Consider the following 26,549-nt stretch of genomic DNA (forward strand, 5'->3'; position numbering starts at 1 on the left):
ATGTAGTGAGTAATGTCTTACGTTCTTGCCAAGAATGTTTTGAAAAGAGGTTGTAAAAGTATGTCAGTTCAATCACTTTTGGTATATTGCTGCTAATGGTGTCATTCACACGTTGTGAAACACACAGCTCCAGATGTAATTCTGCCAAAAAATTTAGGTCTTTGTGAAATACCATACTAAAATTGCAAATACAGGACAGGGAGATGGGGGTGAGGACAAAGCAGAAGAAGACACCAATTTCTTCTTGTCAAACGTGACAGGGATGGGACAAAACAGAGAAGGAAGGCTGATCCCTTTTATAGGGATACTTTTTCCAGAGTGTGTGTGTGTCTATGTTAATTCCAGTTAAATATAAATGATGAATTAATTTCAAGTGGGGAACTGGCTGCTCTGCTCTGTACCGGCGTAGCACCGGTGCTCTCAAGTTACCCTAATTGTAGAGCGATGTCCTTGTTTTCTGACTTCATTCACAAACCATCCCTGATTATTTCAGTTTACCTTTTTCTTTTTCCGGAAAATCTTTTTCTAGTCACGAAAAGGGGTTGTCTGATGCAAAGGCACTTAGCTTGTAATGATTATTGTTGTTCTTGTTAACATGAAGTACGGGAATGGCTTTGCTGGAAGTTACCCACCCAGACCCCGACATCTGTCTTGGCGGCACACGTCCCTCTCCTTACCCGGCCGCGGTCGGTGGCTGGGCGATTTGAGCCACCGCGCTGGCTGGGCTCCGAGGGAGATCGGTCCCCACTCCCCGCAGACCAGAGCGCTAGGCTGGAGGAAAGCGAGACAGGACAGTTATTGTTCTCCCAGGCCCGAGGAAAAGCGCCCAAGGTAGCACCACCTCTCACGTTCAGGCGAAACTTCCCCTAGCTCCCGCTTTCTGGGCTCCGGATGGGTCTTCACATCGCGACCTTCCCTTTCCTGGAGTCGGCCACTCCGAGAACACACTACAGTCACCTTTGCGCGCTCCCCGGGAGCCGGCTTGGCACACAGCGCATCCCAGCGGCCGCGTGGCCTCCTTCTAGCCGTGGCCACTTAGCTTCCGGAGAGCTTGCCAGTCGCCGCCGCAGCTGCCTCGGAATCTTGGGACTTGAGAGCCTGCGAGAGCCAGGCTCGGCCGGACCCCAAGGAGGGCGCGGGGCTGCGGCGCAGGGCCCCGCCCGGCACACCTGGGAGCCGTGAGGACTGGGAGAGGAGGGGCGCAGCAGAAGGCTGGCCCGGTGCCTGAGCCGCTTCCCCGAAAGCCGGCGGGACTGGAGCAAGGCGAAGGGGGAGGGTCTTGCGGCAGCAGCCTGCTCCTCCGAGGGAGGGACCCCAGCTGGGGCGGCCAAGCAGCTCCCGCGAGCCGCAGAGACGCGCTGCGCCCATCATGGAGCGGGCCGGGCTCGGTTCTGCGCCGCCGCCGCAGCAGCGGGAGCAGGACTCAGTGCAAGCCTGGCTGGACGATCACTGGGACTTTACCTTCTCTTACTTTGTTAGGAAAGCCACCAGGTAAGAAGAGGACCCAGGGAAGACGCGACCGGGGCGCGGAGCGTGACCTGGGGCTGATCTCTCCCCTCTTTTGAATTTTCCCCTTCGTTCACCATTAAACAGCCTCCGTTCCCAGGCCCTTCGCTTTTGAAGTAGGTCCTTGGTCCTCTTGCGGTGTAGAGACCTCGACTTTAAGGCGAGTACAGTCAAAAAACCCAAGCGTCGGATTCGATCCAACTTGCTCACAAAGTTCAAATACAAAAATGCCCCGGCCCCCAACCGTGATCGCCCTGGTATTCCCTGGGAGGAAGATTATTTTCATACAGCTGTGCTCCCGGGCCTTCCTCCAGCCCTTCTCTAGCCTCCTGGTTCCCCTAAATATCCTTAGCGAAACCAAAACAGTTTTTGAGCCCCTTCCCTGCAGCTCCGGAAGCACCATTTCCAACTCGGTCCCAGCGGCTCCGCTCCTCCCCCGCCCCCCTCGCCCCGGCCCTGGCGGGGCAGAGAAGCCGGGGAAGGGGCGAGACCAGGAGGAAGTCCAAAGGCAGCAACATGCCTGAACCTTCCCAGAGTGAGTGCCTTTTGCCCCCTTCCAGTCCCCCGATTGTCCCGCGCGTCACCTTTCACTCGCTCTTGCGCCCAAGGCGGCGCCGCCAAAAGAGCTCCGCGAAGGGGATCGCGGCGCGCACACAAAGGGCGCGGGGGAGGGTGGCGGGCAGCGGACCCCGGGGGGCTGGCGGGTCCCGCGCGGCCCCAGCCGACCCCAGAGGCCGGCTCCTCCTGGTCAGGAGCCAAGCGCCGGGCGGCCGCGGTGGAGGGCGGGGAGGGAGCCTGTCCTTTAGGAGGCGGCGGCGCAGGGGGCAGTCGGGGCGCGCGTGGGAAACGCTTGCCGGAGAGTTGGGGAGGAACTGAGGCTGAAGCCGAGGGACGAGGAGGGTGGAGCGGAGAGCGCGCGGCGGGCGGGTCCTCCGAAGCCCGAGGAGTCGGTGCGAAGCCGGGGCGCGGGCGAGGCTGCTGAGCGCGGACTCGGGCCCACTCGAGGACCCACGCCTTTGCAGAAGGGTCCCGAACCGCGCCCCGCCGGCTCTGGGCAGCGGCCATCGGGCAGCCCGCGCTGGCCGGCCCGGCCGCCCGCGAGGCGCGCAAGGGGCGGTGATGGTGGAGGAGCCGGCGGGGACTGGGCGCTGGGCTCCCACCCGCCGGCGCGCGGCCTCGGCTCTGCCGGGGCGCTCCCCGCCAGGGGGCGGTGCAGCGCCGGGCGGCGGCGGGGCGGCGGGGGCGGTAGGCGACCCGGCTTTGAATCTCGGCCTCACCTGGGCGCGTCGTGGCCCCACGGCGCCTCCTGGAGTCCAGGGTCCGCCGGGGCATCAGGATCTGCACCTCGAACTTCCCACGTTTGCTGTGTTGCCCTTTGGAGACAAAACAAGGTACTTCCTTCAGCATCCCCCCTGTCCCACTTTCCCCTGGGGTGCGGCGGGGGCCGGGTGCTGGGTGGTGGCGCCGGGTCACACCGGTGGGGCGATGTTTCATTGAATATAGATTGTAAGACATTTTCGTCTTCCTTTAGTCTCTTGGGGATGTATTACTTTGGGGTCTTAGATGTGGCTCTTTTTAACCCTTTCTCCTTACGAGTTGTCGATTTGATCACTTTCGGGGTTTTTGGACAAAGGCGATGGCTTTGGGACAAATCTTATGTTTTGTTTAATTATTCCACCTTCGTTTTAAATCCTCTTTCCCTCTTTCTCTTTCTTCCTTCAAAATCCTAAATCTGGAGCGACCAGAGGATAAACCCGGAAAGGAAAGTGGTTTCTTCTCAAAGGGCACTTTTCTGTGAGTTTGAGGCGAGGCACTAAGGCCATCCAGGTCTGGAGTTATTGATTGCTGTCGGTTGACAGTGTTCAGATGTCACCTGCTACCCCAAGGCCATCTGTCCTCACTTTCCTTTCCCCATACGTTTCCACCTTCTGCCCTCCCCCCCCCCACCCCAGTCCCCGTGAATCCTAGCGCACAGAGCGGGGAGTGGGCAGAGAACTGGGCTGAGTTTTTCAGCGTGTGTGGCTGTTCCCTGGAGGTGTTCTTTAGGCTGATTATTAACAGTTGAAAGAAAAAAGTCGTTTTATAAATCAGCATAAATGTCCTTCACCCCCCCCCCCCAATGGCATAAATTTGGGATTGTTTGTGGTAGTTTTTAACTAGTCATACACTTCACTTTCAAAGCCTGCCAAAACATTGAAAGTAACATATTATTGGAAAATAAATGAAAAGAGTTAAGTTACATTTCTTTTCACATTACTTCTCCCAAGTAGTATAGGATTAAAACCCTAATTCTCAAAATTATACTGCTCTGTGTAAAATTTAGATCGTCTGAGACTATATACTGTTTTTCAGTTAGGGTTTTTATATTATAGTTGATGCTGACAACAGGCTGAACCCTTTCTATGATATATATGTGTGTGTACCTATGGTCTTAAGAGTTTATGTTGCGTATAAGTTGGAAAGCGAAAGTGTCAAATATTTGAGTAGTACAGGCCCTCATTTTAGGAGTTGCAAAGTGCTGAAAGTTGTCAGTGTAAAGAATATAATCTGAGAGCTTGTGTGTACCCAGAGGTTCTTCACAAAACAATATTCCAGTTTGGTCTGAAATTTGGTGGCATTAACTGGAGACTTAAGACTGAGAGTTTGGACGTTAGTTGATTATAAAAATGCCAAACAGCTCAATCCAGTAAGATTCACGTGGTTGTGGTACAAACTTATCTCAGACATTTTAACTTTACAGCTAAGATTTTATTTTTTAATTAGAAGCTCACATTGCTTTACTTTTTTCCCTTTTATTACACTTTGTAAGTGTAAATGAATACCGTATGTGACTCAGGAACCCATGAAACAGGATAGTCCTGTAGAGGCATTTGGCATGTTTTAGAATTTGAAATACATTTGGATTCACTTAGATTGGCCATCTGTGCCTGTAAACAGGCGTGTTGATGGAACTGTTTCTATGTTATTTGATTTAATTGTTGTCCTTTGACATTCATGCATGCACGCTTCTCTATCCTGTCCCGGGACATGAATGATCTGCACTCAGTAGCAGTCATTGAACAGAATGGAGCTCCTGGCATTCCTAAATTCTCATTTAAACACCTGTGAATTTTGGTTGACCTTGAATGCAGTTGTGCTGCTCTATTACACTGTTTCTAGTAACTATCTTCAGCTCTGGAGCTAAGCACCCCATTAAAATCTGTAGCTTGGAGCCTGGAATAGACGCTTTTTAGTAATCACAGCCTGTTTATATGAATTTGAGAGAGTCAGTTGAACAAGTCATAATCTACTGGCATAAAAATGCATTTGAAACTAGTAACCGCAATATATGGAAAACTCCCACCCTCACTATTGTAGACAACTTTGCAGTTCTCCAGGCCGGAGATCCCGTCTTAATTAAGGGCTCTCAATGCTCATGCATTCACAATGCAGCCTTCCCCTGCTAACTCCACTTAACAGCTGTTGTTATTCTTGACAGCATATTAAAATAATGTTACCTTTCATTAGTTACTAATCAGCTCTGTGGTAGTGGGTGATATTTTAGGTCATTTAGTGTGGTGGGGTAATATAATTGACTTTTTACTGCTTTGTTTTGTACTAGGCAAAAGCTTGAGAATATTTGGTATATACAGGAAATAGGAAATATTAAGTGAGGACAAGTTTTTATGACTGTTTGGATCAAAGTCCAGAAGCTTCACACCCGGTGTAGTTTTCTGTTATAGACTTTTCATTCGACCCTGCAGGGCTGTGCTGAATTAGTTGACCTTCCAGGTCCTGTGTTTGTGATCCTTTCTTTTTGGTAATTTTTTTCTCATCTCTAACAGCTGAAACATCTTTGTTTGCAAGATATTTTTATTAAAATCAGATGATGGATATAAAATAAACATTGCTATGTGCTCTTAAAAATTGCTCTTTCTATAACTACATAGGGATAGAAACTTTTCACAATTTTCAGACAAATGGTTTGTTAAGCATATTTTGTTAAGCAGTTACTAGTATTAAAGATAGAACTGTGGGCATGGACTCAATCTGACTTCAATGTTATTTATAATATTTTTCTGATGGTGCAATTACGGCCTTTTTTGCTTTTATTGTGTATAACCAGGGGTCCATATAGCCAGCTCTAAGCAGCCTTTAGTGACCTAAAAGTCCTCATGTGGATTGAATTCTTCCTTTCTGGAAGAATCTGTAGGAGCCCCTGAAAGGATATTTCTCATTGCCCTTCTAGCTTTAGTGTTCTCGAGGTTTCAAATGCAGATCCATTCAGATCTTGAAATACAAGGTCATGATTCCTAAAATGTGGTAGAATTAATGCAGTCGCCGTTAGTCATAGATGGAGATCTCTGTGTGCTTAGTATGACATCATCTAAATAGGCCTGTAGTACTATTCAGTAGCTTTTTTTTTTCAGTTTGTGATCAGAAGATCTCTAGAAACTGCCAGTATTTTCACAAGGTCATGTCTTCAGCAACCTCAAGATGAGCACTTTTTAGCATTTTGATTATGTCGTGTAACAAAATTTCCTTTTTAAGCAGTGCCACCTAAGTAGATGATTTGACTCTGGTCTCTGATATCATTTTCTTTTAAAATATTTGAAACTGCTTTCAAGTTGTATGGATAAAGTTTTCGTCTTCACCTTTCATCTGATGACGGAGAACATGCCTTACTGAGATGCTCCCCTTCCTCTGGATTTGAAAACACAAATTCACTTAGAACTTTGTTTGAACTTCCCAGTGCCTTTTAATAATGTTTGGGAAAGATTTCTTTCATAATTGAAAAGGCTAATCGGAACTGCTCAGTATTTATTAGTTTATCCCCCAAACATTTTTCAACCTAATAATTTATTAAACCGTATAAATTTATTATGTTATATCGAGTTAGATTTGTTCTCTGTTCTCAGAGCTGATTGAAGGATAAAAACCTCTTCCTGGGATAAAAGCCTTTCGTAAAGACTGCAGGGCGATTAAATAAATCCCTGAGTTGGTTGATAGTGGAGGGTTGAACGATGACTGATTTCTGACTTTAGGATGTAGACTAGCTGCTGACTTGCAGGACTTCCTGTGAAATTAGTTTAACTGGACAGATGGACACTCAGTGGGTCAGTGTTACGGCGGATTGATGTGGCCTTGGCAGTATCTGTTACGTCAGGTTCTCAGTAAAGAGTGCCCGTGAGCTACATACCTAGGAGTAAAAAATCAAAGAAAGTCTTTCCACATGAGTCATCTGTTTGATATTTAACTCTGTAATCTTATTTACCGACTCAGTATTCTCATTTTATTTTGAATTATATATATATATTTCACAATGTAAGTGCTTTATTCATTTTCCCTAATTGGTAGGAGTTTATACTTATTGCCAACCAAATGTTTAAGACAGGTAAAGCGACCTCAGAGTTAAGTTCATCAGAATCATTTTGATAATCATTCTAAAAAGCTTTTCAAAAGCCTTGAAAGAGATCTGTGTATCTTTTCCTCGGTCTTCTGGTTTGTAGTTCGCAGGAAACACGCTTTTACAGTGTTCTTGTGCCATCGTTAGCGTCTGGATTCTTTGAGATTTTTCCCTTGATTCTGACTTGTAAAGTAAGATTAACTTTTTGCAAATTATCTTCTCTGAATAATTTTATTATATTTAAACTTGGGGGAGAAAAGATCCTCGCCTGATATTATACTTCTAGTGATAACTACAAAAAATAAGAATCATCATTTCCTCTCTGTTGAATACCTACGCTGAGGTCATAAGAAGAGAAAAGATGCTGATCTTTTAAGCTGGTGAAATAGTTAAAACACACATACAGGATCTTTGAACTTTCAAGTTAAAGAGGATCATGTAATCCAGTGTTTCTCAAACTTAAGTAATGTTCCCCTGTTAAAGACACATCTTCTTATTGAGCTCCAGGATATTAGTTAGAAAGCTTTTGGTCACAAGTGACAGAAACCCAACTTAAACTCATATGAAATTGACTCACATAATTGAAGTGCCTGGGGATTGGTTTGGCTCTGAAATTCAGCTGATCAAATAATCTTGTCAAATTCTGTCTGTCTGTCTGTATATCTAGCTAATCTATCTTTCCTTTCAGTCCATCTATCCATCCATCCATCCATCCATCTTTTTTGCTCCTATGCTGTGTTTATTCTCCTGCATACTTTCTTCCTGTGCTAGAAAAGTTTTTTCTTGGCAGATTTATGTGGGTCTTAAACTTCTGATACTAGAGAAGTACCTTCTTATCTATATCAGTCCTCTCAAAATTACTCTGGCCATGTTTGGGTCACATGCCTTCTCTGTACCAATCACGGTGTCCAGAAGAATAGGGCTATCTGATTACTTTGTTGGGGCAGGTAACCCATAGTTGGATATGTCATTGGGGGAGAGGGAATTCCCAAAAGAAAGTGATGAGGGCACACCCAGAAGTTCCAGATACCTGGGGATTGGCTTGGCTCTGAAATTCAACTGATCAAATAATCTTGTCAAATTCTGTCTGTCTGTATATCTAGCTAGTCTATCTGTCTTTTCTTCAGTCAGTCCATCCATCCATCCATCCATCCATCTTTTGGATGTGGACTTCCTTTTATTTTAATATTAGTTAAATATGGAATTCTTAAGAGTAGATATAATTTAATCACAGTTACAGCATTTATGCAACTGTAATACCAAAATAAATTTATAATTTAATTATGAATAAAATGATAAAACTCCAGCCAAATGCAAATTGACAGCATTCGTTAACTCACCCTTGCAAAGTGAACGTGGCCCTGACTGCCGGATGGAGGGTCTGGTGAGGTCAGCTCGCCTTTGCTGTGGCTGCCTTAGGAGGCATCCTTCACTGCTCCCACTGGGTCTCTGTGTGAAGTCATGAAACTTTATTCCTATGGCACAGCATACCAGCGTTTGGGTTTTACTTGGTTTGAAAGCATATTTGCATATTATATTTACATCTTTTATTTTCTCTTTATCCTACAACCACTCGGCTGCACTGTGATTGTAAACACAAATATAAACCTGACTGCTAAAATTGTAGGACAGTACTTGGTTATAAGGTGGTCATCCCACTAATTTAAAGTATACTTCTTTTGCCTTTTTTTGGTTTTACTTGTCATCAATGTGAAAACACAAAATTAAAAACATTTTCACAGAAAAAGTACAGATCTTCAAAACATACTTGCTTTGGATTCTCAGGACTTCTCAGACCTCAGATTGAGAAATGCCAATAGACCAGTCTGTCCCATATCTAAGCTGCAAAGCAAGTCAATTTACACATTCACAGCATAGGTTTCAGTTACGATGTTTGTCCTTTCAGATGTAAGTAGGTTTTCCTTAAAGGAACATTTTTCATACGCGTGATTATGAATGTGCGGAGAATTATAAAACGGGTCTCTTCCAACTCTCAGTCAAATTTGAATGTAAAACCATATGAGGATATCACTTGGAGGTGCCCCAAATCTCCCGTTTCATTTAATACTGTTATAGTATGTTAATCTTTTATTCATCTAAACCGATGCTTCCCAAAGGGCATGCTATTGGCATCTTGGTGGACCAAAAGCTTCCTAACTAATAAGACACCTTTTTTTGTTGTGAGAGACCATTCAGTGCATTGCAGGCTGTTTAACATCTCTAGGCCCCAGACACTAAATGCCAGGAGCACCCCCATCATTGTGATGCCATGGTCACAATGCCCCCTCAGGGCTGGCACCATGACTGAGTTGGGAGCCACTGTTCTGAACCCTTTAAGATTTATTCCTGTTTATGGTGGGCCAGGGACCCATGTAGGACAGACTCAGACTTCACCCCCAGAACTACCTCTTTCTGAGAGTATGCCCTTAGGTACTTTATTTGCTTTCTCTGTTGAATGGAAATAAGAGCATTCACTTCATAGAGTTCTTGAGAAATTTAAAAGAAATAACGCCTATTTCCTTACCTTTTTTAGAGTGATTGTCAGTTGTTTACTGTTTTATCTTGAGAATCATCAATGCCTTAAATATAATCACCAACTGTGATAGTCATTCCCTTATTCTGGTAAATGGGAATTAGAAGAACAGAACAGGGGTTTTATAGACTTTAAGTGTCCTTCTCATTCTTTAGATGAATTTTTATTGACGGTTTGAACAGAACCTTTCTGGATTGTGTAAGGTCCTGGAAAGGTGACTGCAATGGGAGACCAGACTTCCCGAGTTTGTCCCCAGCTTTGTGACTGTCTCAAGTTAATAAACCTGCACTTTACAATGGGAGGTGAGAGGGAATGAGAATCAAGGCAGACAGATTAATCAGTGAGCTTAAAAATCTCATCCAGCTCTAAGCATTCTGGATTCTCACCAGGAGAGCAGAGTGTCGACTTCTCAGATTGAATAGTTTCCTCCTTTAAGTATTTTCCAAATACCTGTAGTGGATCCAGTTCAAATTATGCCAACTATGTAACTAAAACTGTATAGAATTAGGATCCAAGAGCAGAAAAATTTCTAACATTATAATGTGAGTTATTTTTATGTTTTTCCTACAGATAATTTTAGTAGATTTCCATATGAGTTATCAACTATCCCTTTCCAGACAGGAAATTAGTACACTCTGTAATTATGGCTGTAGTGATTAATTCACATGACTGATGAAGAAAGCACTGGAGAGAAAGAAAAAGGGATGCTGTTTTAATTGTAGATTTAAAAACATGAGAACTCGTGTTTTGTGGATCATTGAGGGCGTGCAACTTTTCGCTCTTGTTTTGTTCAAGGCACCCCACAAGTCTCCCCAAATGTTACTGCTCAAGGGACCTGCTATATGGCCATCCTTGAGGCCCATGCATCAGCCTGCTTACAGAATTTCCCCAAGTGAGCCCCCTTGGGTAGGAGCTAAAACAGATCAACTTTAATCCCCAAATCTGCTGTGTCAGAGTGTGAAAGCATTGTTTTATCATGTGTTAAAACCATTCTCCAACTTAGAATGACAGTTATTATGAAATACTGCTATGGTTTTCATCATAGTAATTAGTTGTATATTTTCTCAGTCAAAGGGTTTTATTTTATCTTTGATATTTTGGAAAAAATCATCCCCCAAATCTATAACTTATTTTTTAAAAAAAATTAATTTCTAAGTAGTAATGGAAAAACAAGTTACGTTCTTGCAATTATTTTTCTCAACTAAATGTTCAGCTCTTAATCTTTCTGTGTTACTCAGAACATCATGTCATATGTAAGTGTAGTCATTGGTCTAGGGACTCTATATTTTTTCAGTACTAATTTGAGAAAATGCTAACATTAAAACATCTTTTTCTTATGAGTGTTTCTGTAGAGAAATTAGTGCTTTTAAACTAGGAGCAACAAATGGCTAACATCTAGTTATTCTATAGAAGCCCATCAAATAAATTTTTATTTTTACAAAAAAAATCACTTTTGGGGCTGGCTGCATGGTTTAGTAGTTAAGTTTGATGCACTCTGCTTCAGCGGCCCTGGTTCCTGGGTTGGGATCCTGGGCGTGGACCTACACCACTCATCAGCCATGCTGTGGCAGCATCCCACATATAAAATAGAGGAAGATTGGCATGGATGTTAGATCAGGGCTAATCTTCCTCAAGCAAAAAAAAATTAAAATAAATCACTTTTGAAAGTATACTCCATTTAATTGGTTAACTTAAAAATAGTATCTATCATGTGTTGAACATCGTGTCCCAGGGGGCTGGCCCCGTGGCCGAGTGGTTAAGTTTGTGCACTCTGCTTCAGTGGCCCAGGGTTTTGTTGGTTCGGATGCTGGGCATGGACATGGCACCGCTCCTCAAGCCATGCTGAGGTGGCATCCCACATGCCACAACTGGAAGGACCCACAACTAAAAATATACAACTATGTACCAGGGGTGTTTGGGGAGAAAAAGGAAAAATAAAATCTTTAAAAACATTGTGTCCCAGACTCCATGCTGTCATTTTATGGGCATCATTTCCTTTTTCTTAAGAACCCTATGAGGGTTATTGCCATTATCTCCATTTTAGAGAGAGAGTAATTAATGTATCTAAGGTCTCACTCTTAGATAGTAGTAGTTCTGGGATTGAAGGCTAAGTCTTTGCCACCTGGGACCCTTAAATGCCATGCTCTGCTGGAATTCACTGTCCGTATTTCTGGAAGCAAAGCAAGGCTCCTAGAGTTAATGTCATGTGACTCTCACTCAGGAAGAGGTGGAAGTTTCTCCTAGGGCCTCTTACTGTGCAAGCATCTTACTAAATGATGTGCCTAGAGACCTTGCCCAAGTGGGTTTAGTTTCCATATATAATTTGAGAGTATAAAAAGTGGGAACTCTCAAATGATGTTTTAAAATAGAGTGGCTGACAGTTTAGGTACTAGGCCATTACAATTATATTTTTAATATTAGAACCTGAAATACCCTAAGTACAGTATATTTTCAAAATAATTTTTATCCTTTGATACATTATTTTAGGCAAGAGTACAAAATACATTAAACTAGTTGCTCTACAAGTAGGTTTCATCTAAAATCTAATTACATTTTTTTTTACAATTTTTTTTTTAAGATTGGCACCTGAGCTAACATTTGTTGCCAATCTTCTTTTTTGTTTTTCTTCTCCCCACCAAAGCCCCCCAGTACCTAGTTGTATATTCTAGTTGTGAGTGCCTCTGGTTGTGCCATGTGGGATGCCGCCTCAGCATAGCTTGATGAGTGGTGCCATGTCCATGTCCAGGATACGAACACTTGAAACCCTGGGCCGCCGAAGCAGAGTGTGTGAACTTAACCACTCGGCCATGGGGTGGTCCCTAATTAGATTTTTAACTCATGAGAGTTATTGTGTTTATATCACAATTTTACTTTACATTGTAATTTTTTCTTTTTCCTTACTTTTCTAGATGCCAAGAAATATTCTATAAAACCTAGGCAACGTATTTTAATTATTTTTACCTTTCAAGACATCTGGAATATTGAATATGTATTTTTAGACATTTCTGTCTTTTTGAAGATTTCTTTTGTAAGATGAGTAAGCAGTTCAGCTTTAGTAGAAAGTAAAGTTATTGCTGCATGGAGCCCTTATGGACACAGGCAATAGTGTGTGTGTCCCTTTTGCTAATCATATTTGAAATGCCATGCAAGAGCTTGGGTCCCTCCTTCCTGTTGATAAGTTTTGCATATCCTATTTAATACTTCTAGATAGTAGGCATTTGGAGGAAGCTGTGACTTGTCTAGATTAGTGGTAAATTTCCAGAACACAAAATAAATTATAGTTTTCTTTCCTGTGACAGGTTTATAATAATCTTGAGTGAAAATGAGAAATTGGGAAAGGGGAAAACTTTGATTCTTAATAGGATGTGCCATATTTTCATTTTTTAACTGAATGTTACTGATCTATAAATTTTTAGAAATTATGAGATCAAGTGTACCCAATATACTAAACTTATTTAAATATCCCTAAAAAAGGTATTACTTACTTGGCACCATGAAATTTAATCAATAACTTAAGTGAGTCTATGATACACTTCTCATCTACCTAAAACATATGAGCACATAGGAAGTGTAGAATGGAATATATAGCACTTTCTCTCTGGCATGTGTGTAATTTTGATGAAATAAGCCTTGTGTTACAACCATTGTAAAAAAAGGACAGTTCACCTTCTAAGCTTCCTACCCCCCTAGAATTCCTTTGATGTTTTTTTATCATTCAAGAATGAATGTATTCATCCCTCTGTGTGTTAGTAAAGACATAGCAAAATGTCCGGCCCTGGAAATGTCAAGTTCAGCTTTTGCCTGCAGCCGTTGCTAGACCCCGGCTGCCTGGCCTTGTGAGTGTGTGAACTCAATTTAGTTTTGTAGGGCGCTCCACCTATGTTTTAACACCATCTTGAAGGGCGCAGTGCTGTTAGTGCTGTAAAGAAGCCTCATGAAATCAAAATGTGTTGAGTGTTATTCTTCATGACACTGATTTTTATATCAAATTGTCATTGCAGGAGCAGTTTGAGCTGCGAAAGTCTTCTCTTAAGTAGAATATTAGGACAATAAATAGGGATTGATTGCATTCATTGTTCAAAAGAGATTTGAGATTTAAAATTCAAGTTACATTTTTGACAACTTATAGCAAGTTTTTGGCAGCTTCCATTGGTTTTATTTCCTACTGTCTAATTCCTATCAGTGTTTTGGGTTCTTGACTTGCTCAGTGTGGGAAAGGGTCGCTCAGCGATCCTGCACAGCATCTGTGGTATGCAGAATACAGGTTTGAAGCCACAGATAGGATTTGCATTTGTGTTACCTGAGCGGAATAACTCCCAACATTGATTTTTGGTCCCCTCTGAGATTTCTCCAGTTATTTTTAAGACATATTGGAAAAAGTCTAAAACAAAACTAAATCTAATTTACCCACTTAAAATTGGTGTATAATACAACTCATTTATGAGGTAAGAACTTTTGTGTGTAATAAGATGAGGACGGAAATAAATGACTGGAGGATAATGAAACATGCAGTGAGGAGACAGGGAATGGTTTGGATGGGATGTTAAGCATGAGGATCTCGTCATTGATTATAAAGCCTTGGCATCAGTTTTCATCGCCTCTGCCTTGGCCATGGCTTTGTTTCCAGTGTCTAGGGCCTGTTGTCTTTCATTAACAGCCTTGTAAACGTTAAATCAACTCAAAGACTTCAAGAGGGCCGCTCTGCTCATGCTTGCTCCCAGGTTTGCAGGGCAGTGAGCAAGGACAGGCTTGCACATGGTAGTCAAGTCTCTGAGTTAACTAGTGCTGGTAGCAAAGGGTAAAATACCTTTGTGTAACAGATGTCCCCTTCGTTCTTTTTGCTCGGATGGCTAGGGTGTAACTTATGTAGAGTTAGGATGTAACTCTTCTTTTCTGGGGTAAAACTTAGGGAGAGTCTATAAAGAATGGCATTCTGAAGTATCTGCTTTGGCCAAGGACTTCGAGTCCTCAGGGTGCGTGTAGTCAGCCTGTTTCCAGACCCCATGAAGCCCCCTCAGCCTGTGGGCCTGTACCCAGGAACACCACCTTTTTTCCCTTGTCTTTTCCCTGGTTCTCTTGGCAGAATTTTATGAGGAAATAAACAGCCGTTGCTCCTTACCCCAGCCCTACATCTCCATTGGGATGAGTACTAAAGCATGTGAGACAGCAAAATGTTAAATACGTGGGAGAGATTTTGAAATGCTTCCACACGCGTTTCCTATCTGACTCGTATGTCAACCCTGTGCAGTGAGTGAAGGAGTAAGGCTATGTAAAAATGAGGAAGCCGAGGGACAAAAAGAGGCTAAGGAAGTTGATTGACCTAATGATGCCCTCCTGGCCTTTGATACTGTAAGCCGTTGTGGGGTCTTCATGGCCTGTTAATACAGCTGCCCATTTTTACACCTGGAGAACCTGAACTCCAGAGAAGTTGTAACTAGTTCACCCTCACATGTGTGTCATCTTGTAGCTGGAACTGGAATTATCTCCTGACCGCCAGTTTGGTATTCTTGACTTCATACCCTGCTGAAGTCAGCACCTTGCACTTCGAAAAGAAGTCAGAATAGGTGGTATTTGCCCTGTTTATAGAGGATGAAATTGAAATGCAGAAAGAGAAGTCTGCCACTGGTTACACATCCTGTTAGTAGCGAATGCTAAGACTATATTAGAATTTAGGATTCATGGGTAAAAAACACAGCTTCTTACTGCTTTGTCGTCCCCCAAATTTTTAGCACTTAGTCAATCTGTCTTTTATATGTCGACCGCAGTTTGTTTTCTCTCTATTAAATATATTATATAGTGTGGTTTTGAGAGTAACAGGAGAAAGCTTGATTTAAGGAGGAATTTTATGCCACAAATTATTAATCCAGGAGCTTTCAAAAGGTTTCTTTATCCATACACAGGATCACAGTGTTGTATACAGGATCCTTTGTGCTCTTTTGATGATAAATTAGCATTAGAGATTTGATAGCCTGGAACTCATTAGTATGCTGCATAGACCTTACCTTTTCTTTGTGGTCTTTCTGCCAACAATTCCAGTTGGGAAAAACAGAAGATAGAATGACTAGAGTGGCTGGCTAAAGTACAGGATACCCAGTTAAATTTGAATTTCAGATACTACTTATACTAAAAAATTATTCATTGTTTATATGAAACTCAATTTTAACTGAATGTCCTGTATTTTTATTTGCTAAATCAAGCAACCCTAAGAATGACTCTTGTCTCGAACACATTTATAATACATTCTGTTTAGTGCCTTGTCTTAGATTTCTTAAATGTGACCTGTTTTCAGAGAAATACAGACATGAGATTCAGGCAGGTTTTTTTAAGGACACTAACCTTAAGAATCTTTGTTCTCTTGAGTCCTCTGAGGCAGAGTTCTTACCTCCGTGGTTGAGTGTGCCATCCTTTTGTGATCTGGATGGAAAGAAGTTAGAGACTGTTATTGGAAGTGATCTTACTCTCCCTGGCCTCATGTGCCTGAATTTGACTTTGACCCTTTCTGATGCAGCGGGAGGTTATGGAGGCCTTCTTCATGACAAGCACTGAGGTTCCTGAACTTTTGTATTCTTCCAGGCTGTAAGACTTGGAACAGGAGACCTGGTTTTGCTACCAAATAGCAGAATATGTTTGGTTCAACCATTTAATTTAGCTTCATAATTGACAAAGCAGGATTGTTAATGCCTGCCTCACTAGGTTTAAATAAAAGGTGCTTTTTTTCCCTCGGTATCACTAATGTAGTTTTCAAAGTCCCATACAATCAAGGAAGAGCAAGAAGGGAAAACAGAGATCGTATGCAAGGTCATTAGGAGTGATTTGCCCGGTCAGAATCACCACGCAGCTTTCTTGAGTCCCATCTGGTACTTTTTACCCTTATATTTGACATGTTTACAGTCACCTTTTCCATCTTTATTCATTTGTGTGCATTTACATTTAATTTGATATGACAGCAAGATCCAATATATATATAAATTAACCTCTGAACACAAAATAAACTTCAGTTTGGGGAGGAGAGGTCAGTTAATAATTTATCTGAGGTTGCTCATTACCATTTCCCTGGTGCCCAGCCCCACTCAGCGATCTTTACCTCATGAGAATAATTCATTCTAGACAAAAAGGATGCTTAAAAGTGAATTCAATTAAAATAGCAGTGAAAATGTTTTAATTGGAACTTTATCTTGAAAAATGGAACCGTAGATTATGAAAGTGAATTTATCTTATTTTAGATTTCATAAAATTGAGATTATAATGAAAACTCCTTGCTAATTTTTACAATAAACAATTGATTTTCTGACAAAACTATACCATAAACCATGGCACATGTTTATCGTATAAATACATGTGTACCTCATGTTTGACTTTTGCAGCAGGATCATAAAGAGATTTTTTCCCCCCCAAAAATAGTTTTTTTGAATTAATATTTGAAAACTGCATCAGTTTTTCCAAGGGCCTTTCTTAGTCTAGAATGTAATTATTTGAACAGAATTCTCTTTTCAAGTATCTGTTATCTCATTATCCTGGTTGATTCTTTCTTCAGTTGTTAGCTGGTCTTTAATTGGGCATAGCTCTTGTTCGTCAGTGGCTCTGTGTAATATTAGAATGCTTCTCCAGCATCACTTTTGTCTACTTCTGGAAATTCTGTATCTTGTATAGGAATTTCAATTTCAGTTTGCAGGTGATTTGTACTTGTATAGAGACTGAAGTATTAAAAACTCATCGGAAGAGGATAGAAGTTAGTCTTAAGAGGAGGGGCCCACTTCATCCAGCCACATAGGTCATGCACTGCAACACTTCAGGGAGGCCTGACAAGGGAGGTGTGAGGGACGATTTAATTTGATCTGTGGTTGATTCATAAGTGATGGTTTTGATGTTTTGATAACATATGTTTTCCCACTCAAGCATATAACCGCAGGGGCTCAGATAATCAACAATGTGGTCATGAGAAACTCCTTCCCTCCAGGACTGGTAGTTAATAAGAATTGTTGATTGAATGACTGAATATACTAGATCAATTTACCTGTGTCATTTAATACTGAGTTCATGTCTCCAAGAAAATATCTAGAGGTAAATCACTTGTGAGACAATTAACTATAGTAATAGACAACACGTGAAGAATTTTTTTAAAAGATTGGCACCTGGGCTAACAGCTGTTGCCAATCTTTTTTTTTCCTGCTTTATCTCCCCAACCCTCCCCCCCGTACATAGTTGTATATCTTAGTTGTGGGTCCTTCTAGTTGTGGCATGTGGGACACCACCTCAACGTGACCTAACGAGCAGTGCCATGCCTGCGACCAGGATCCGAACCCTGGGCCGCAGCAGCGGAGCGCGCGAACTTAACCACTCGTCCACGGGACCGGCCCCATGAAGAATTTTTGAACACTGGCTCTGAGACATGTAGTCGGCACTGCAGCGTATATGAGGATAAATTAGCCATGATCAGTTACAATGCTTAACGTCAGAGAGATGGTTAATAGCTAAAACACAGTGTTGATTTTCTGTAACGAATATACTAGCATTCAGATATTCAAAAGACTGTTGTCCCTTTTGATGCAGTTAATTTAGGAGGCTTCATTTATTTATTCACTCACTTCACTCAAGAAATATTTACTGAGGACATACTGTGTAACAGGCATTTTCTATGTGACAGGAAATGCAGTAGTGAACAAGGGAGACAAGTAGCGCTGATGAAATTTACATCTGGTCAGGAAAGACAGGCAAACCAGCAGATGAATAAACAAGAAAAGTATCTAATAATGAGATGAGGAGGCTGTGATCAGCCGGCGCAGGGGAGGGGAGAGCATTCCAGATGGGGGCAGTTGGAGCTAGTGTGCTTGAGGAGCACCAAGGAGGCCAGCATGGGCGAGAGCAGCCACTGTGGGGGTTTCAAAGAGTTTGGGTTTTATTCTCAGTTCATGGAGAAGCCAAGTTGGGTAGTTAAGCTCTTAAGGTTTACTTTGTTAAAAGATTACTCTGGCTGCTGTCTGGAGAATGGATTGAAAGGGGCATGTATGATATGAGAGAGAGCAGTTGGGGCTGTGGCCATAGTCCAGGTAGGATATGGTGGGGCTTGGACCAGAGTGGTAGGACAGGAGATAGAAATGAACAGGTTGGGATAGAAGGTTTTGTGAGTCAAGTAGATGCGACTTGGATTGGACGTGAGAATGGAAGGAAACGGAGATTGAGAGTAATTCCTAGGTGTCTGGTTTGAGTGACTGGGGAGGTGATGGTGCTATTTCTTACTGTGAGGGAGACTGGCTGGGAGTGAGATGGGAGCAAGATGACGTTGGGAGGGGCATTAGGAATTGTTTCCCCCGTTTTCACCTGTCTGCTTAGATATCCACATGGAGTTGTTACGTATGTGGTTTGATTAAAAAATAAAAAGGTTGATCACCATTTTCCAATGAGAAGATAAGAAATAAGTTAGGGCAACGTTTTGGGTTTGTAGCTGAAATAGTTAAAATGCCTATTTTCATATTGATTTCGCAATTTAAGTTACATGTACATATTTAAAAATCTCGTAAGTTCCGTGAATTTACACGTACTGCTGTTTTCCTATCTTACATTATACAAAACAATTTTATTTAAAAGCTTCCTATACATTTTTGACAGCTTCACATGTGTTTGTGACATCAATAGCCTTTGGCACTGCGGCTGCCATATAAGCATTTCCCAGAGTACCTCCCCCTCATTTCTCTCTGTTTTTAAGATACAGCATTATTTGAATCAGTGTATGCTGCTGTCACTGGAAAGTTTGTCCTAAGTCACAGCATGTCTTCATAAAGCATTAGGACAGTTTTTTTTAAAAACTCTGTGCGGTGGGTATATACTTGTGATCTGTGCTATGGACCTGTCTACTGTGATACTTTTAAAAGAGAGCTTTAAAGGGGTTTTATAACTGCATCCAACGCTTGAAATTATGAGGGCATCCGGATAATATCTGTGTTATTTTTTTGCCCATTTCATTCTAGACTGGCACCATTTCAGAATAATATATATTTACCAAACAATACAGTGTTGTTCAAAGTAAAATAATGAAGAGAGCATCCCATAAATGAAAGACTTAGTGGAAACTCAGAAATAAGACAACCTCTTCTTTTCCCCTCAGCTTTCTTCTTTTTTCACTTAATAAATCTAGAGATTATTTGTATCAGTGCATATGACCATCTTTCACTGTCTGCCTAGTGGTCCATAGGATAAATGCGTTTAGCTAGCCTCCCATTGGTGTTATTGGGTTTCTTCTCACCTTCGCTAAAACAAATAGTACTACAGGAAATACCCTGGGCATTGGCAAGCTTTTTTTGTCTTGCCATTTGGTGAAAATAATCCCTATGTTATCGTAGGGTAGAGATTGTGTTGTTCTTATTATGGGCACATTCTTTTAAGTATTCTCAGCAGTAGCAAGTTTTTATCTTTTGAAGGTAAATTTGAGTTTTGGGGAAAGTCAAGTCTTGTGCATGAGCTAGATAGTAAGTTAGCTGTTAGTCTAGGTTTTTTTGGGTCTTTGTTTTTTGAGAGGATGGCTTAGTGAAAACCAAGATCTAACTTTTAGATAAAACTAATCTTATTTGGCTTACAAATTTTCTTAGAAGTTAGTTTCAAAAGAAGAGTTCCAAAAATGTCTAAAGTAATGGTAGTATCAATTGTATAAGATTATGGCTTTCCAAGGGGAATTATTTGAAATGAATAATCATTTGGATGTGTATGATCTGGTATGTTTGTTTAAAAAAATCACCCACTGTGAAGGCTTTAGCTCAAATAGGTTTCTTCCACAGGAGGGTACATTAAAAACATAAATAATTTAAGTTTTCTTGGATTGAATTTTTAAAATTAGGTATTGCCTACTTTTTAACTTTCTTCCTTTATACCAGGAGTAGGTAATCTAGAATAAATCATTTTTACCATTCATCAAGCATTATTAGGATATTTACAGAAGTCTAGTCTTTCTATCAGATAAAATTGTTTGCATTTCCCATTTCCCCTTCTAAATCTAATCTATATATAGCAATATAGATAAAACTATCTAAAATCAAGCATATTGCTGGCCAAATTTAGATAAATATTTATCTTTAACTTTCAAATATTTAACTTCAGAACAAGTTGTATGTTTTAAACAGCAGATTAATTTCCCTATTTATGTTTTCTTAAGACTATTGTCAAATTTAGTGTCTTTTACTTTAATATAAACTGATTTTGAGAAAAGCAGACTTGATGCTTGATGTGTTGTAAATCAGGTATCTGAAAAAAAATATATATGGAGGTCATACTTTATTAAAATTATTCATTGAAGCAATCGTCCCTTACAGTTTTTCAAAATAAAACTTTCTTAACCAAACCATCTTGTTTATATTTTCTATGACAAATCGAATTATGATCTGACCAGCTTACTGTGAGGGAATTTTTAGCAGCTGTCAGAGGCAGCGCCTTTCCATCTGAAATATTTAATGTGTCACGTGTTCTGTTCTGCAGAGAGATGGTCAATTCATGGTTTGCTGACAGAGTTCACACCATCCCTGTCTGCAAGGAAGGCGCCAGAGGCCACCCGGAATCCTGCTCTTCCCCCTTGCAGCAGACTTCCCGTGCAGATAGCAGTGCCCCTGGGACACAAACCAGGAAAATCTCTGCCTCCGAATTTGACCGGCCTCTTAGACCCATTGTTGTCAAGGATTCTGAGGGAACTGTGAGCTTCCTCTCTGACTCAGAAAAGAAGGAACAGATGCCTCTAACCCCTCCAAGGTTTGATAATGATGAAGGGGACCAGTGCACAAGACTTGGAATTAGTGAAAGATGTTTCTAGTCTTTTGGATGTCACAGCCTTGTGTCACAAAATTTTCTTGCACATCCATGGACTCATTGCCGCTGACCACTATTCCTTGTTCCTCGTCTGTGAGGACAGCTCCAACGACAAGTTTCTTATCAGCCACCTCTTTGATGTTGCAGAAGGTTCAACACTGGAAGAAGCTTCCAATAACTGTATCCACTTAGAATGTAACAAAGGCATTGTGGGTCATGTGGCAGCGCTTGGTAAGCCTTTGAACATCAAAGATGCGTATGAGGTAAATAGGGAGCCTTTGGAACCCTGGAGATGGGTTGGGGCGGGGAACATGGGTAGGCATTGGACAACTACTGTGAATGGGGGTGTTATTAAAAACTGAGATGTATGCAATAAGATAACTGAGAGGTAGTAATTTGTGTACTTAGTTAAAACTAGAATGTATGGTAGGAACTTTCCCATCTTTTAAATCTTTTTTACTGGTGGTTGAGTCAAGGATATGAACCTGAGAAAAATCTTATCTTGTTTTTCTCCTTAATGATAATTTAACATAGCTCATCTCATAGTTATATTCTCTCATCACTATACATATTCCTATCTGTTATTTCCATGTCTGAGGATTTTACTGAGATTCCAACATGATAGGTCCAAAAACTGTCAAGAAACCAAACTCATAGTCTTTTCAAAATTCATTCATTCATTCATTCAATCATATTCACTCATTCAAAGTCTCATTGACACCAAAAAAGTTTGATTTTCTGTCTTTCCATCCTTTCTTCCGTGTAGTTGTATGTTATGTATAGTTGCTATACATTGTGCTATAGTTATGTGTAAGTCTTTAATTAAGGACCTAAAGATTATACTATACGATTCTTCAAGCTTTCTATTTAAAATAATCCTTTTTATTGATAGAATTATGGGTTTTAAACAAAGCATCTTAATTGAATGACACTTGATATATTTATGAAATACTTTCTAGCACTTTGAAAGAACAATTATTCTAGCTACCTACCACATAGTACACCATAAAGGTTCCGGGATAATCCCAGCTCGACATTCTTATATGTAATTTGAGAGGTCACTGCTGTTTTATTCACCCCTGTATCACTGGTGCCTAATACAGTGCCTGGTGCATGGTTGAGTCTTAATAAGTATTGATTCAGTGAAACTTATAGTAGATAAGATAGATGAGTAGAATAGAAAGCAGAGCATAATAGATGCCAAAGAAAATGTGGTAGGTTCATGGAAGCAGGAGATGACATTGAGTTGGGGAAATGGAGAAAGGTTTCTTTGAGGAAGTAAAGCTGATAAAGGATCCTGGAAAATAGATAAGATTTGAGTAGATTGAGTTGTGTGCACGGTGAGATCCAGATGTAAAGAGAAGCTGGAAGAAGAGACAGGGAAGTTGGATCGCATGGCACTTGTATGGAAATGTAGGGGTATAGTCAGTATAGACATTAAGGAGCTGTTGGAGCAGAGCCCAGAGATTGCTGGGGTCTTGAATTCACCAGGTTGAGGAGTATGTATGTGATCCGGGGCCATGGGGAATAATTGAAGATGGTTTGAAAAGTGGACTAGTATGATTCTGACTGTGCTTTAGAAAGATGAATTTTACAGTGGTCATAAAATGAATTAGAGGGAAAAATACTGGAAGCTGGGAGGATAGATTATTGTAATAGTGTGAAGAAGTGAGGACCTGAACCAGGGCATTGGCCTTAAAGATCAAAAGGAGGGAATGGACTTCAGATGAAGAAGCAGAATCTGCTGGACTTGGCAGCTAATGGGAGATGGAAGTGAGGAGGAAGAGAGGAGTCACAGGTGACTCAGGTTTCAAGTTGGGTGAATAAATGATGGTAACTGGTAAGGAACACTGAGGGCAGGGATTTGGGGAGAGATGTCATAGTTCAGAAAGGTTAAATCCTGAGATATTTTTCAGAATCCATTCTGTACAAGCAGTTTCTTCAATTCGGATTCTTCATGGAGCTCTCTCCATGTCCTCTTTGAGCTCTGTAGTAACGTCACATGGTAGCTGACTCCAAGAGGGGGGTATTAAGGACACAGCTGAAGGACTGCTGCCAGATTTGTGGAATTCCCTTCCTGTCTTAGGTGACAGCTGTGTTTCCGCTTTTCAATGGCACTATAGTCTCAAGTACAGTAGGACCATAAATATGCTTCAGTTTTGCTGAGAAAGTTTTCATCTGTCCGCGTGCTTATGTTTCTCCAGCCCGGAGAATTTTTTCCCTTATAAGCATTTTGTTTCATCTGCTTACCATCTTTAAAGTTTTGACAATGTAATTTTTGTTTTGCAGTTAGTAATGATTTAATTCTTGTACTGCTGTCTAAAAGAGGCCCCATGCCCTTGATCTGTGACGCTCCCAGAGTGAAGCCTCTTAGCATGTGTGTTCCTCATGTTGCCACTTCACTCTTGGCACCCTGATCTGTGTTTCTAGTGGCCTTGCAGAAGTTGTTTGTGTCCCAGGAATTTCAATAGAAGCTGTGGAGTTGATCTGTGACATGTAATTTACATTGGTATTAACAGTGGAAGTCAGTGGCTAATGAGTAATTCATTTCTCAGCCCCACCCATAATTTGAATAATCAAAATACTGTCTCATGGCCTTTGTGAAAGTAGTCAGAGTATGAAAATACATTCTAATGTTTTCTGAGTCCTCCCTCTTTAAAAATGCATCTGTAAAAATGACACTGTACAGCAGTATTTCTTAAGCTTATTTGACCACAGAACACTTTAAAAGTTGTAATGTAGCAGAAGACCATGAGGTAGCCATGAAATATAGTAGTGCTCAGACTGAAGCTAAGAATTAAAAAATAGTCTCAGACAAATTAATTGTAAGAAGGGGTCAACATTTGATTCGCCCTTTAAAACTTTGTAACAGAATGACCTAAATTTGAGGATTCAACCATTTTATTACTAGTAAAATTACACATTCATATATTTAAAATCTAAGACAAGCTCCCCAACTTAGACCAGTAATTCTCAATTAGACCACAAATACCAATGATAGGGTTAGTTGGTAAATGCTGCCTATATATTGATGTTCAGTCACACCATCTCCTCCTGCATCAGCCCATCATTTATGCAGCTTTCTTGAATGTGGCACAGCATTTATGAATAATAAGATATTGACACATAATAATCAGAACAACTATGTAAATGTGTTTTGGTGTTTTCTTTGTACAGTCATGGGTCGCTTAACCACAGGGATACGTTTTGAGAAATGCACCACTAGGCGATTCTGTTACATGAACATCATAGAGTACACTTAGACAAACCTAGATGGTTTAGCTTATTACACACCTAGGCCATGTGGTACTAATCTTATGGGACGGCCGTCGTATATGTGGTCTGTTGTTAACTGAAATGTTGTTATGCGGTGCAAGACTGTATATGAAAACTAGATATCATCCAATATCTAGATTGGATTGTGTATAAGGGTTCTTCAGAGAAACAGAACCAACAGGATATATATAGATATATTAGAGGAGATTATTATAGGAATTAGCTCAGTTGGAATTAGCTAGAACTTCCATGATCTTCCTGCTGTCTGCAAGCTGGAGAACCAGGAAAGCTGGTGGTGTAATTCAGAGTCTGAAGGCCTGAGAATCGAGGGGCCACTGGTGTAAGTCTGGTCTAGGTTTGAATCCGAAAGCCCAAGAGCCAGGAGCTCCGATAGAAGGCAGGTGGGCAGCAGAAGATGGATGTCTTAGCTCAAACAGAAAGAGCGAATTTGCCCTTCCTCTGCCTTTTTGTTCTGTTAAGGCCCTCAACAGATTGGATGATGCCTGCTCACATTGGTGAAGATCTTCTTTACTCAGTCTACTGATTGAAATGCTAATCTCTTGAAGAGACATCCTCACAGACATACCCAGAACTAATGCTTCACTAGCGAATTGGGCATCCCTTAGCCTAGTCAAGTTGACATAGAAAATTAACCATCACAGATTGCCTTGAACCCCTAATTCCGTGTCCTTAAGCCTAGCTAAGATTTCCTATGTCAAAGGATTTACATTGTCAAAACACCCCTCGTTCTCCCAAGTCAACTGGAGTACAAAACTTGGACACTTCTCCTGTTTCCATAGGACAACCACTCCATGTATGCCCTGATTTCTGGAAGAAAACTTGGAGGGGCTTAGGGAAGGGTCACATTCCACTCGTGTGGCCTTCACCACGTAGCTGCTAATTCCTTCCATCCTTCCATCATTCCTCCCTTGTCATTCTTTCTCCAGATAAATGAATCTTCCCCATCTCTCACCCTGTGGGTCTCACCTCTACTCCAAGGATTTATCAAGATATTTTTCTAAAGAAATATGAGCTCTCTCAAATGAATTTCTGATGAGTAAAATTATTTCCAAATTGAATTTTAGAAGAAAGAAATAACACTAGCAACTGTTTTAATTTTGATAAATCTACTAAGCTGTCATGGCATAATTGTGCCCCAGGGAACACAGTTTGGGAGCTGCAATATTTGTCTTTGTTCAAAGTTCTAATAATCTTGGGGCAATGTCTTAAAAATGCCACTCTGGAAGAAAACCGGTGTATAATTTGGCAAGTCTACTCTGTTGTTTCCCTTTTTTGTTTTTTTATTTTTATATAATTTTGAACTTACAGAAGAGTTGCAAGACTGTATAAGACACTTCTGTGTACCCTTCACCCAGATTCTCTAGTTGTTTATGTTTTGCCCTATTTGCTTTATCATTTTCTTTTTCTATATATATTGCATATAAGTAATAATGCATATTATTTTTTCTCAACCGTCTAAGTTGGAGACGTTTTCACTAAATATTTCAGAGTATGTTTTCTAACAAGAATATTCTTTTACGCTATTGTAACACATTTATCAAAATCAGGAAATTTTATGATACAATACTATTATCTAACAATGCATAGTCAGGTTTTGTCAATCATCCCATAAATGTCCTTTATAGTTATTTTTTCCCTCTGATCAAGGATCTAACCCAGGATTACATATTGTACATACCTGTCATGTCTCTTTAGTCTCCTTTAAATCCAGAATAGTTTGTTAGTGTTTATTTTTCTTGACATATATTTTGGAAGAATACAGGCCAGTTATTTAGTAGACTGTCTTTCCTGAATAGATTCAAGTTAGGCACTTTGGGCAGGAATACCACAGGTGTTGATGTTAGACCTTGTTTGGTTTTCCAAACAACAGTCAATTCTTTCCTCTTACACCAGCTGGGGGTCCTACAATCCAGTTCAGTTCTGACTGTAACTACCTGGGGTCATCGCAGACCCCATGGGCTAAGGACTCAGTCCCACAAGATTGCCCCCACTTCAGACACCAGCCACAAATGGAGTCCCCAGGCTACCTGCACTTATGCC

General features: G+C 41.0%; 1 long non-coding RNA gene across 2 annotated transcripts in view; it reads left to right on the top strand.

Moving 5' to 3' along the window:
• Positions 1-1,056: 1,056 nt before the first annotated feature.
• LOC102147471 (uncharacterized) overlaps positions 1,057-26,549 on the top strand; it is a 39,449-nt gene continuing 13,956 nt past the window's right edge. The window contains exons 1-2 of one of the 2 annotated variants that reach the window (XR_011436990.1): positions 1,057-1,491; positions 20,889-21,475. This is a non-coding gene — a long non-coding RNA (uncharacterized lncRNA). Of the gene's footprint in view, positions 1,492-2,768; positions 2,898-20,888; positions 21,476-26,549 lie in introns of those variants that run through there. The other variant, XR_011436989.1, reaches the window with a different exon arrangement.

This window comes from Equus caballus, chromosome 3 (genome assembly GCF_041296265.1).
Source record: "Equus caballus isolate H_3958 breed thoroughbred chromosome 3, TB-T2T, whole genome shotgun sequence".
Lineage (NCBI taxonomy): Eukaryota > Metazoa > Chordata > Mammalia > Perissodactyla > Equidae > Equus > Equus caballus.